The sequence below is a fragment of the Saccopteryx leptura genome, chromosome 9, assembly GCF_036850995.1.
Source record: "Saccopteryx leptura isolate mSacLep1 chromosome 9, mSacLep1_pri_phased_curated, whole genome shotgun sequence".
In the NCBI taxonomy this organism is placed as follows: domain Eukaryota; kingdom Metazoa; phylum Chordata; class Mammalia; order Chiroptera; family Emballonuridae; genus Saccopteryx; species Saccopteryx leptura.
This window is the reverse complement of record NC_089511.1, coordinates 60261046-60273936: the sequence shown is the minus strand read 5'-3', so window position 1 is coordinate 60273936 and position 12891 is coordinate 60261046. Positions and strand designations below refer to the sequence as shown.

Genomic DNA, 12891 nt, shown 5'->3' with positions numbered 1-12891 from the left:
TGTTACTCAAAGCAGTGGTTCTCAGCTCTGACCACTTACGAGAATCACCTGGAGATCTTTTTTACAAAGACAGCTGCTCAGTTCCTGATTCAGTGGAGCTGGGTGGGCCCTGGGCATCAGATTATTCAGTGCACCCAGAATTGAAAACCACTGATTCCTAGTGGGAGTTCTTATTAGGAGCAACGTTGGAACCTCTTTGACTATTAGGAAAACAAGATAGTCTACAGAATCAAAATTTCCCTGACTGCTTTCCTGCTCTTGTGTGGTTTTTTTTCAAGCCCCATAGGCAGAGGCGGATTAAGGTCGGTTGAGATCGCAGGCGCTGAAGAAAATATTGGGCCCTTTAAAGAAAGACAGAGAAACAGGGAAAATAAAAATACATGTTAACCAAATATTTAAGTAAATAAAAAATATGTAGCGGTAGAGCATCAACCCGGCGTGTGGAAGTCCTGGGTTCGATTCCCGGCCAGGGCACACAGGAGAAGCGCCCATCTGCTTCTCCACCCCTCCCCCTCTCCTTCCTCTCTGTCTCTCTCTTCCCCTCCCGCAGCCGAGGCTCCATTGGAGCAAAGATGGCCCAGGCGCTGGGGATGGCTCCTTGGCCTCTGCCCCAGGCGCTAGAGTGGCTCTGGTCAGCCGCAATGGAGCAGTGCCCAAGATGGGCAGAGCATCGCCCCTGGTGGGCATGCTGGGTGGTTCCCGGTTGGGCACATGCGGGAGTCTGTCTGATTGTTTCCCTGCTTCTAACTTTGGAAAAATACGAAAAAAAAAAATGTACTATTAATGTTAAACTGCACATATGAAACCAAACTGGTGTTATTAGAGAAAAGTGTAAAGTTGAAGTTTCACGGGGCCTTTCAGAAGTTGGGACCCAGTGCACATGCCTCGTGCACCCGCCATTAAATCCGCCTCTGCCCACAGGTGATCATGGAATGCACCGCTAGATAGGAATCACGGTTTAAAGCACTCCAGCTGGGGTCTTCTATATTGGTCAGTCAACCTCTAATGTATTAGTTTTATAAGCTCAGATTTGTGCATATCAGATTGTTGTAGAGCAACATCTTTCTATGCTTAGAAGCATTCTTTTACAAATAGATGGTAATAAAGAAAAAGCATGACTCTAAACTGAAGCCCAGTTGTCTAAGATGACTAGAACAGGTTTGTTCATATATTCTGACCTAACTATTGAAAGCACTGTCTGAAAGGGTTTATGTTGCTGTGTATGATCCAGTCCTCATTACAGCTGTGGAGTATTAGTCATTAGAGAGGCCTTAAGCATCAGGAGATATGGTGGTGATGCTGATGGCGATGGTGGTGAAAACAGCTAATTTTGAGCTTCTATGTGCCAGGAGCTATTTTAAGAGTTTTACCAGCCTGACCAGGCAGTGGCGCAGTGGATAGAGTGTCAGACTGGGATGCTGAAGACCCAGGTTCGAGACCCCGAGGTCTCCATTTTGAGCCCGGGCTCCTCTGGTTTGAGCAAAAGCTCACCAGCTTGGACCCAAGGTCACTGGCTCAAGCAAGGGGTTACTGGGTCTGCTGAAGGCCCACGGTCAAGGCACATATGAGAAAGCAATCAATGAACAACTAAGGTGTCGCAATGCGCAACGAAAAACTAATAATGATGCTTCTCATTTCTTCGTTCCTGTCTGTCTGTCCCTGTCTATCCCTCTCTCTGACTCTATCTGTCTTTGTAAAAAAAAAAAAAAAAAAAAATACCAGCATTAACTCATTTACATCTCACAAAAATCCTATGAGACAATTTCTTGGCTCTATTAAAAAGATGGAGAGACTGAGTGCACAGACAGCTTAAGTAATTCACCCCAGGGGACACAACTGGTAAATCACAAAGCCACGAGGCATCTGGCTCCAGGTTGCCCTGTTTTAACACTAGTACAGTACACCATTCCACTGCAAATCTGCATTGCTCAGTGTGAGTGAGGAGGAAGCCCGCAAAGAGCCCAGGCCTGCTTTCTGTCCTCCGGGATCTCATTCATATATGTCAGTATTCTTCATAAGAGTGTAGTACCATCATCTTTATCTGCTTTCAGCATGAAAATTATGTTTAGACATGTGTTCTCTATTATGCCTATTTCTAATTCTAATAAGTTCTTATTTAATGTGCTTTAAAGGGAACTGGCAACCTATGTTCAGCAACAAGTTATGAAAATTATGTAGAAAATGATTCTGCTTAAACTTATAATATGTAAGACATCATTAAAGGAATGGAAGTATTTGACCTTAACATGGATATGAGGTAGAAGGCATTATAGTGCTCAAAAAAATACTTCAGGGTAACTAATTAATTATACTTTCTTTGAATGATCTTAAAAGTCCTGGTAGGACCAAGGGACATATATTGCTGGCAGAAACGTTTAATGCAGTATGGTTTCTGGTAGTTATTCAAAGATGAGAGAAGAGGAGAAATCAGCAATATGGGTTGTTTTTGCCTGCCTGCATCAATTCTGCTTTCTCTAGGTGGCAGTCACGGGGTCTGATGCTCAGACCTCTGCCCCCACTCATTTCTCAGTCAATGTAGTTTAGAAGGTATTGAAATCTCTCCCTCTCCTCCAAAGATGAGCCCCAAACCTGGCCTTTCAGAGCATTCCTTTTCCTGGATTATAGTAATTCTGTTTGGGTAAAATGTGAAACCTTAGCCAGCCTACTGAGATTTTTTTTCCCCTTTGTAGCAATAGAGGCAGAAAGAGAGACAGAGAGGGACAGATAGGGACAGACAGACAGGAAGGGAGAGAGAATGAATGAGAGGCATCCATTCTTTGTTGTGGCACATTGGTTGTTCACTGATTACTTTCTCTGGGGGTTGCAGCCGTGCCAGTGACCCCTTGCTTAAGCCAACAACCTTGAGCTTCAAGCCAGAAACAATGGGGTCATGTTTATGATTCCATGCTCAAACCAGAGCCCCTGTGCTCAAGCCATTGACCTCGGGGTTTTGAACCTGAGTCCTCTGCGTCCCAGGCCGATGCTCTATCCACTGTACCATCTCCTGGTCAGGTCTGAGACTTACATTTGAGATTTTTTGTAGCCTTCTGGGGGTTGCTAAGCTATAAAGATGAGGTGAACCCAAAGCTTCTGGGGGTGGAGCATGAAGACCAAGGAGTCCTACCATATTTTGAGCCAGGGCTGGATTCAGCCACGCCTGTAGTTAGTACCACCTAGATTTCCCACTATATAAACAGGTAAATTTATCTCAGTCTCCCCCCTTCCAACCTCTGGGGAGAGGACGTCTTAAGCCAGTTTAGTCTGGGTTTCTGTCCTCACTGATATACTTACTATTGGAGGTAGTCAAACCTGGCATGAACAACCACATATTAAAGGCAATGTACAAAGTTTTCTAGAATCTTAAAGTGCCATTCAACCTTGAGATTCTATTATTTTAAGGTTAATAAATCCAAATTTTGACAAAATTAAAAGAAAATAAGCTATGATTTAAGAGAATAGCTATAAACTTGGGTGCTTCCGAACAGAAAACTTTTAGAAAGGTGTTCTTTGACAGTCACTAAGGAATGCGCACCTTCTGTCTCCTTTCCGGTCGGTTGATAGAGGAACAGCGTGTTAGTTAATGAGCAGAGAGAAATGGGGCAGCTATGCAGCCCTGTCCCTCTCATTAGACTGCTTTCCTTTTGGAGACTTTCCCTTTCAGACCAGACTCGCCCAAGTGGTTTATGCCTAAGAGGACAAGTGGCAGGGCTTCAAAGGGTGACCGGTGTAGAAGGTTTCACTAAAGTAGTGTGCAGTGGCACTGGCTATTTGCTTGGTAACTGTGGAGACAGTTCTGCGGTTAATAAGGGAGGCCTTGTCATAGCCTTCCCATACCCGGAGGCAAGTGTCACATCGTAACTTCTCATTTAACTCACAGCCTAGGATTCTAATCCTTTGGGTCAGACATGGCTTTTTCTGAGGCTAAGGATGTTCTCATGTATATTTAGTCATTATATTGTGTTATTTGATATGTTAGTAAATCATGTGCAAATTGGAGGGCTCTTTGGGGAAAATTACATGTATTTTTCAAGACCTAGCAGTTTTCAATGATCTCAGTAATAGAAAAGAAGAATGGCCCTGGCCGGTTGGCTCAGTGGTAGAGCGTCGGCCTGGCGTGCAGAAGTCCCAGGTTCGATTCCGGGCCAGGGCACACAGGAGAAGCGCCCATCTGCTTCTCCACCCCTCCCCCTCTCCTTCCTCTCTGTCTCTCTCTTCCCCTCCCTCAGCGAGGCTCCATTTCCAGCTTCAGAAAAATACAAAAAAAAAAAGAAAAGAAAAGAAAAGAAAAGAAGAATGCCAAATTCAAAAGGCTGGATATGCTAATAGGTTTCCTCCTCTACCTCTCAGCCCCATTCCCCTACTCCCCACCCCCCACACCCTCCCCTCATATCAGCAGTTTTACCTTCCTGTTTCTTTTTGTTTAAGCTTATTTCTAAGGGGTTCTCAAAGATGTGCATGGTGGCAGAATGTAGCTAGCCTGGGATTAAAGATTTGCTCGAGATACTTCCCTAGAAGATAAGCACCTTTAACTAGTGAAATTTAATATGCTACTTTTGCTCTTTAAAGTGCTTTGCCAGCATTACTCAGGTGACCCATTCAACACTTCTGGCTGAATGGTCAGCAAGATTACAGATTTTTTTTAAAGGCAGAAATGTTGGTGTTGTGACTTAAGGTAGTACAGTTTGTTTAGACATCTTGAACAGGATGTGATGTGTTAACATTCTCCACCCTGACCTTGATTCACCTTGTTTTGTTGAAGTTGGTAGCTAAATTATCTTGAGATTAATCAAAGGTGGACGTCCCAAATAACCCAGCTTCATCATGGTTTATATTGTAGTCTCAAATAGGTCTTAACAGGTAATAAAAGTTGACTTCAAGAAAAGAACATTATTTTTAAAAGGACCTGCTTTAGTAAGCCTTTGAGTTTGATTTTATTTTGCTGCTTAAATCAGGTTTTCTTTTATGGGATCCATTTTTTAAGATGTATAACACAATGTTTTGATGTATATATACGTTGTGAAATGATTTCTACAACCAAGTCAATTAACCATTGCATTCAATAGTTATTGTTTATTTTGTGTGATGGGAGCACTTCAGATCTACTGTCTTAGCAAGTTTCAAGTGTATAATACATTTTGATTAACTACAGTTACCATGCTGTACATTAGGTTTCCAGAATTGATTCATCTTATAACTAAAAGTTTCTATCCTTTGATCAGTATCTTCCCTTTTCCTCTATCCACGGCCTCTGATAACCATGATTCTGTTCTCTGTGACTATAAATTAAACTTTTTTTTTTTTAAAGATGGCATTCATTTTTTAAAGAACATTTCCAAGTAGTTGTTCTGGATATCCTAAAAGACTTGCTCTCTATTTCAGTACCAGCTTGTCATTTCTTTCACTCAGTATCCACTGCCAATCACAATAATTTTGTAAGACTTAGTGCAGTACCTGCCACACTACGTTAAATGGATCTTCTCATTTCATGCTTTTAGCCACCTATGGATTAGATATTATTACTGCCATCTTACAGACCAAGTGTCTGGGGCTGGGAGGAGCATTTCACTCGCCCAGTGTCACCTTAGGTGCCATTAGATAGGCGAGCTGAGAATAGAATTTAAGTCTGTTGGCTACTTGAACCCATTCTGCTGCTGACCCCTAAGGCGCTGGGCGACTCTAATAAAAGAAGTGGGGCAGACCTGAGTAAAGCATAGTCAGCTCAGGAAGAGCTGACGTTTAGACAGGTATTTGTCATAGCCCAAATACCTTTATTTCTTATTAATCCAGCAGAAAGTAACATCTCTGTGGTCTGATAAGCTAAAAGCTATATCCTAAAAGCTACATAAAGGGCTGTAATGTTATATAAATTTAAGAAATAAATTCTCTTTCGTTGTTAAAACAACCTGGGAGAATTAGAATTAGTATTTTCTGCGTTTTTGTTGGCATAACAATTTAGATTTTTTCTTTTTTTTTGTATTTTTCTGAAGCTAGAGACAGTCAGACAGACTCCCGCATGCGCCCAACCGGGATCCACCCAGCACGCCCACCAGGGGGCGACGCTCTCAGTGCCCGGGCCATCTTTGCTCCAATGGAGCCTCGCTGCGGGAGGGGAAGAGAGAGACAGAGAGGAAGGAGAAGGGGAGGGGTGGAGAAGCAGATGGGCGCTTCTCCTGTGTGCCCTGGCCGGGAATCGAACCTGGGACTTCTGCACGCCAGGCCGACGCTCTACCACTGAGCCAACCGGCCAGGGCCCAATTTAGAATTTTTACATCTCTTTCATGTTACTTGGATCATTTCATTCTCTCAGCAAATTTGGACATTTACTATTATCTATGTATTACCCTAAAGCAGAAGTGGAGGTTCACTGCAGTGATACACCCCAGGTCATCTATTCTTTGTCTAAGGGAACTGACACCCACGTGGGTTCCCCATGCCCTCGCCCCGTCAGGGCCACCAGTTAGTATGCTGGCTTCCAGGGGCAGCAGAGTGGACAGACAAGAACCTTAACTGGTGTCCAACCTTAAGCAGCCTGTAGAATTACCTAATTATTGGCATTAGATTTCTCTTATTTTCCTTACAAATGCTTTCTTGTCGCCTGCCTCTTTTCTTCCCTGCCTGCACATTTATTTCCAGACCCGGGCATTCGGGTGTGTCCTCATTTGTAAAGCCAGTGTGTACTTGCTCTCCTCTTTCTTCTGATGAATAAGGCTGGCGAGGACCTATTTTTGGAAAGTATTAAGCTCTTGGAGACAGTGATAGCATCATTAGTCAGGCTTTGGACTCTATTGAATAATGTGCATTTGATTTTAATAGTATCCATGACATCACTGCCAAGATGAAAAATTATATGCTTATTGAAGTATTTTTCACATGGAAGTATAAGGTCTTATTTAGTCAGTATGAATTTTTTCTTAATGTAGTGCTAAATGTTGACCTTGTAATGTTCAAAGTCTCTCTCTGAAATTTAGTTTCCTCATCTATAAAATGGGTATACTATTACCTTCCCAGAGCTCCTGGGTTCTGAGGATTCAAAGAACAAATGAATGGAAAGATCTAGTGATAATGCTGTTAACATGGGAAATTAAACATTTTTGAGTCAATAAATAAGAGCTAGGCATTTGTAAGATGCATTTTTCTAACCGAATAAACTCTGTTGATTTGGTGTGTGTATATATATAAATGATCAGTGGTGACACTGGAATATTTTTGTTTCTGTTGTATTTTCCCCACAGATTACCAGATTTTAACAAATGAGCTAATATAAATGAAAGCCCTTTGAAAAGTAGAAACTACTACACATATAAGGAGACATAATTTCAGGCCAACACTGACTTAGTTCCAGATATTTGATGTATATTTTTATTTAATCTCCATATCAACCAAACCTCCATTTGAAAAGGAGAAAACTGAGGCTGAGAAAAGTTAAGAAACATGCTAAGTATCATAAAACCAACAAATAATGATGGACATCTACAAAGGAGCTTTCCATAAATAAAGATAAGGAAAGGTCAAAGGCAAAGTATTTTCTTTATTCCTGACAGAGGCCAGGTTGAGGGCAGGCCTAGTCTCTGAGCCAAGTAGGCCTGCTAACCAAGCCTGTGGAATTGGCGGACCTCCTACCCAGGGGCCAGCTTCAGTGAGCCAGGGCAGGCGTGCCCCGCAGAGACTGACTTAGGGAGCAGAGGAGCTCTGTGATCGAGCTCAGGCCCAAGAGGGTGAGGACTGGATCTGAGCAGAGCCTGCCCAGCTGCCTTTCCCAAATGTACCACTCAGACAAATTAGTCCACATTTGAGGGGCCAAAAAGACTGGAAAGGGACAGGGAGAGGCCCACAGTTACACAGGGATGTTGCCATTCCAAAATGGAAAGCTTAGGAATCAGAAAGACGTGTTCTCCATTCACAAGTGGCCAAAGCAATGATCAGATCCAAGTCTGTGACTAAACTTCAAAGCCAAGTTTTCCATTAAACCCTAGGAGCCCCTACTTGCTCTGGTAAACTCAAGAACCAATTCTAGTTCCTCTTTTTTAACCATCACCACATGTAGTGTCCTGTTTAACACTTTAAATATCTACATATTTGTTCAGTAACCAAATGGGGGGAAAGCTTTTCATTGGTACCATCGCGCCATGCACAACATGTCAAAAGATTCATAGTTAATTAAAATTAGTAAACAGTTCAGATTTCACATTTCAGTTATAAGTAAATGCTAATTGGTAGAAATAAATATTTATAGTTTGGTAGCTTGGAAATGAAGCCACCAATTTATTCTCTTTCTGTAAAAACCATTGGTTCTGTTAAATCACTATATTTTTTACTAAAAGGGATGCACTATGGGAAGAACATTTTGTCTTTTTTTTTTTTTTTTTAGTTTATTAGAATTGTTAAGTTTGCTCATAAACCTAAGCAGACATTTATGAAAATAAAAAACAAGTACAAAATTTGGGACATACAGCTGACTAATTTTGAATAAGTATGTTTGTTAATTATACGTGTGTTCATTTGGTTATGACAAAGTTCTAACGAGTGGCGAAGAGTTGCGAGAGGGAAGGAGTTGGGAACAACTCACAGGGACGTGGAAGCCCAGTGCGCTGGCACACTCCAGCCTCCATACATATTGCATGATGGTGGTGATACCTTTTTGTCTGATATAATTCATTGTTTCAATAATTAATGTCACCAGTGCATGTTTCTAAGAGCACTAAAGGTAAATAATTTACTATAATTACCAAAGAAGAATCGTATTATTTATTTATTAGAACTTTTAAAAACTGGGTCCTTTGTGAAAAGGAACCTCAGGTCCTCAAATAAACAGGTTACCATTTGCTAAAAAGTAAGATGAGCAGCACCACCCACTTTATATTAAATATTTTGCCCTCCTCTGAAGGTTGGTTAGTTGGGGTCTCCAAAAGTCAGTAATATTTTGGTAAATAAGGCCAGATTAAATTCAACACATAATCTTTGGTTTACCCATATAGAATTTGGGAACTTTCTGAAATGATATATTGCCGTTTGGGGGTTAAGACCTGGGTTGTGTGGACTCCTATTAACACCATTGATCACACATTCATCCATGGTATGTGTCTTCTCTCATTGAATGTAGAGAAAGATATTCCTCACTCATTTTTGTATTTTCCTAGGATCTAGTCAGTATAGTGATTTGCACATAAGTGCTCTACAAAATTTTTTTTCAATGTGATTCCAGGGCTTTAAAAAAACTTTTTTGTAATACAGAGTAATTTTTTTTATTATTGTCAAAGTTATACAAACAAATAAAATTATGCCATTTTACAAGACATACCCATTAGGAAAAAAAGAAAAAAAAAGAATTTCCCATATGAATTTTCAGCCTCCAGTTTCTTCTCTCCAGAGACAACTGCTTAGTGTACCTTCTGATGACTCTTACTGTATCTTTTCGTGTCTCTAAATATCATGGATGTTGCTTCTTGTTGGCTTTTTCTCATTTTAGGAATTATTTATTGACTCCCCAAAAAGAAAAATAAAGCTTTAATTTTTTAAATACCTCTACTCTCCCACCATGCATGCTTCCCACCCACCCCCATTTTACCGAAACAGTTGCGTTTTCTTTTGGTTATGCCAGTATGTTTAGTGCTTCTGTTATTTATAGATGTGAAGTATATTATGATAGCATTTTCTTTCTGACACAGAAGTTTGCTTTCCCTGGAGTTTTTCCATTTGGTTGGTGTTCTCTGTACAGATCACAAGTCCAACCCACAAATCCCTCCCCAGCTGTGCAAATCTCCTCTTATTATGTTCACACTTTGTGGTGTTCTAAATATTTCATCTGCTTAATTCATCTCTCCTAGAACTTTCTTAGTTGTCAGTTCCTTGTAGGCCCTCAGCCACAGATGTCCTCCTGGTTCCTCCTCCGTCATCACCATGAAAGTTCCCTGTTCTTGTGTTAGACCCTGTATCTTACTGCTGTGTAGTTTAGTCCTTCATTTTGGTAGAGTACATCTTTCAATAGTTATCTTCACTCTTCACAGAGTGTATCAGATATATGTATATTGTGAAATTTCATGTATCTGTAAAAATCTATCCTTAATTCTATCTATCTATCTATATATATATTTTTGTTGTTGTTGTTGCTTTGGCTGGTTATAAAATTCTAGGTTGAAACTCATTTCTCCTTAGAACATTGAAGGACATGCTCCATTGTCTTTGACTTCAGTTTTCTTCTCTTAAAAATCTGGTAGAGGTCTGCTATCTGCAACCATTTGTTCTCTAAATTTGGGGAATCATTCCATGCCCCCCATTCTGAAGTGTGTGGTGATGTGCTCTATTTCTCCACAGTACTGGTCACACTGCGGGTTCTTTTACTCTAGAAAGTCAGGTCTTCACCTCTGGAAAATCTTCCTGAATTATTTTCTTGATTCCTTCTCTTTCTTACTATTTTTCTGTTTCCTCAAGTTTTTTACAGGGGGAGGGAAGATTTTAAATTCTTGGACTGATTTTCTACTTCCTTACATGTTCTCTTCTATTTTCTATTTTAAACATTTCCCCCTTAATTTTTAGGCATTCTTTTCCATTTTAATGCTATGATATTTATTATTGTCTTTGCATTCTGTCATTTATTAGAATTTTATTAGGAAGCAAATTTTTTTTAGATTTTATTTAAAAAATTAACTTTAACAGGGTGACATTGATCAATAAGAGTACCTTGGTTTCAGGTAAACATTTCTATAGAATTTGAACTGTTGATTATGTTGTATAACCATTACCCAAAGTCAAATCATTTTCCGTCACTTTATATTTGTCCCTCTTAACACCTTTTCCCCCACCCTCTTTCCATCCCCCTCCCCACACCACCATCCCCCTGGAAACCACTGCACTTTTATCTATGTCCATGAGTCTCAGTTTTATATTTTACCTATGTGTGAAATTATACAGTTCTTAGCTTTTTCTGATTTACTTATTTCACTCAGTATAATGTTCTCAAGGTCCATCCATGTTGTCGTAAATGGCACTATGTCATCATTTCTTATGGCCGAGTAGTATTCCATTGTATATATGGACCATATTTTCTTTATCAAATCCTCTATCGAGGGATACTTTGGTGGAAGCAAATCTTTAATAGGACAAAAATTGAGGTAAATCTTATTTTTTGGTCTGTGGGCTAATATATCAGATTTCGAGGTGAAGTGATTACTGGAGGAAGGGGATTGGGGAAAGGGGAGTAAAGAAGGACAAATATATGGTAATGGAAAATGATTTGACTTTAGATGATGGGCCCACAATGCAATCAATAGTTCAAATGCTATAGAGACGTTTACCTGAAACCTATGTGTTCTTTGGACCAATGTTACCCCATTAAATTTAATTTTTAAATAATAATAATTTTATATATATATATATATATATATATATATATATATATGGTCTACCGGAAAGTTTGGAATAAAACAAAATACAAATTTTTCTTACTGTCAATAAACTTTATTAAATAATATAATTGCCATTATTATTAATGATTTCTTACCAGCATGAGGGCAATTTGTATATCCCATTTTTGAAAAATGTTTTATCTTTTGATGCGAAAAATTGAACCAGTGCTGGTTTGATATATTCTTCATTGTTGAATTTTTTGCCCTTCAAAAAATTTTGTAAGGACAAAAACAAGTGATAGTCGGAGGGTGCTAAGTCCGGGGAATATGGTGGATGCGACAGATGTGTTTCTGTAGCATTTCTTTCTTGTTGTAATTCATAAAAATTACAGTGGCGTAAATGAACTTTAACAGTAGCCATGGGTACACTATCGCTTCACACATAAGACTAACGTGAATCAACTTTGTTTTAGTTAATTTGTTACATCAGTATGTATGCATTAAGTGATAAAAATAGAGAGGCACACATGCGCCAAATAAACATGTGCTTACATGTCGAAACTTGTGATAGAAACGGACAGAACTTTCAGGTAGACCATATATATATTATTTATATATATATATATCTAATATATATATATAGCTTCTGCTTTACTTTCTTCTAAATTACACGTATGTTAAAATGTTTATGTTGCACATCTTATACTATTTTCTATATTTTCCATGCTTTTTAAAATCTATCCTTTATTTTGTATAGTTTTCCATTTATGCTTCCAATTCACTAACCTCATTTTCTGTTATGTCTAGTCAAGAACTAACATATTCAGAACTGAACAAATGCCATTTGATTCTTTCTTATGTTTATACTGTATATTCCAGTGTTCTCTTGAATTATCCTCCTTTTTTTTTTCTATCTTTACCTCTCTTTTCTTAAAAATACTAATCACAATTTATCTAAAATTCTTATTAGCTTACTTCAAAATGTAGGATGATCTGGGAGTCTGTTTATAGTGTCTGGGTTTTGTGTTTTTTGTTTGTTTGTTTGTTCTGGTTTTGTTCCTGTGCTCTGGCCGTGCTTGGCAATTGTTCATTCCATGCTGGGCGTGCTATGTAAAAAAGAGGCAGACGCGACACACCCGATGATATATTCCTGTATGGAGGATTCACCCTCTCTCTGCTCAGGAAACAGTGGCAGCTGATTACTTAATCCTATCAAGAGTCTGATGAAATGAGGCTGGTTTGCAGCTCTGGTAAAGCTCAGACTACCTCTGATTTATCCCTGCTGTGATTTTCAAGTCTCCTTCCCTGACAAGTCCCAAACTCTAAATCTATTTCTCATGAAACTGCCAAACTGCACCACTTGCCCTTCAAAGATTTTTCTGCTTAGCTTTTTAGCTTCCTATTTTGCACAGCCCCAGAATTCAGCTAATGTTGTTAACAGAAACCATGCTCAAGGCTACACAAATCTTGACCAAGTTCCTCTGATTTTTTTTTCATTCCCCAGCAATGTTCCCTGCAGGTACAAAAGCCCAAATTCTGTCTGCATGGG

General features: G+C 39.5%; 1 protein-coding gene across 24 annotated transcripts in view; it reads left to right on the top strand.

Annotated features, from left to right (window-relative positions):
• The window catches only part of ANK3 (ankyrin 3), a 755326-nt gene that overhangs the window by 648798 nt on the left and 93637 nt on the right, over positions 1-12891 (top strand). The gene's annotated exons all lie outside the window — the stretch shown is intronic.